The sequence below is a fragment of the Gossypium arboreum genome, chromosome 4 (genome assembly GCF_025698485.1).
Source record: "Gossypium arboreum isolate Shixiya-1 chromosome 4, ASM2569848v2, whole genome shotgun sequence".
Classification (NCBI taxonomy): domain Eukaryota; kingdom Viridiplantae; phylum Streptophyta; class Magnoliopsida; order Malvales; family Malvaceae; genus Gossypium; species Gossypium arboreum.
The window spans coordinates 21,872,061-21,873,015 of record NC_069073.1 but is presented as its reverse complement, the minus strand read 5'-3'; the positions used below and the strand labels follow the sequence as shown (position 1 = coordinate 21,873,015).

The following is a 955-nucleotide window of genomic DNA, read 5'->3' as shown; positions in this document are numbered from 1 at the left end:
CAGCTAATCAAAATCCTGCTCCACGTACTATGTATGACTATGCTAAACCTTCTTTAACAGGAACTGAGTCTAGTATAGTTAGACCTACTATTGCTGCAAATAATTTTGAACTAAAACCTAACACAATTCAGATGATACAGCACTTTGTTCAGTTTGATGGTTTGCAGGATGAGGATCCCAACACACACTTGGCGAATTTTCTTGAATTTTGCTATACATTCAAAATCAATGGCGTTTTTGATGATGCCATTCATCTTCGGTTATTTTCCTTTTCACTGAGAAACAAAGCTAAACAGTGGTTGAACTCGTTACCACGAGGGTCTATCACTACTTGGGAACAAATGACCGAGAAGTTTTTACTAAAATATTTTCCGCTGGCTAAAACAGCTAAATTGTGTAATGATATCTCTTCTTTTGTGCAGATGGATTTAGAAACACTTTACGATGCATGGGAGAGATACAAGGACTTACTGAGAAGGTGCCCTCACCATGGGTTACCGCTTTGGCTGCGAGTTCAAACTTTCTACAATGGTGTGAATCCCTCGACAAGGCAAATGATTGATGCAGCTGCTGGCGGAACCATCAACAATAAAACACTGGAAGATGCCTATGAATTCATAGAGGAGATGTCACTAAACAACTATCAGTGGCAAGTTATGATGATAAAGCCAACGAAAACAGCCGGCGTCTATAACATCGATTTAGTCACCATGCTCTCTAATCAGGTAGAACTTTTCAATAAAAAGATTGATGGTTTACTTGGTTCTAAGCAGGTACATCCAGTAATGAGGTGTGACTCAAGCGGAGGAGGTGTGCATACAAATACCAATCCTTCAATCCTACAACCGAAGAGGAACAAGTCAACTATATGGGTAATAATAACTTTAGATCTCAAAATAACCCATACAGTAATACTTATAATGCAGGTTAGAAGAACCACCCAAATTTTTCCTGG

General features: G+C 39.0%; 1 non-coding gene across 1 annotated transcript; it reads right to left on the bottom strand.

Moving 5' to 3' along the window:
- Positions 1-389: 389 nt before the first annotated feature.
- On the bottom strand, positions 390-496 carry LOC128292304 (small nucleolar RNA R71). The gene has a single exon (XR_008282289.1). It is a non-coding gene; the product is annotated as a small nucleolar RNA R71 (small nucleolar RNA).
- Positions 497-955: the final 459 nt, after the last annotated feature.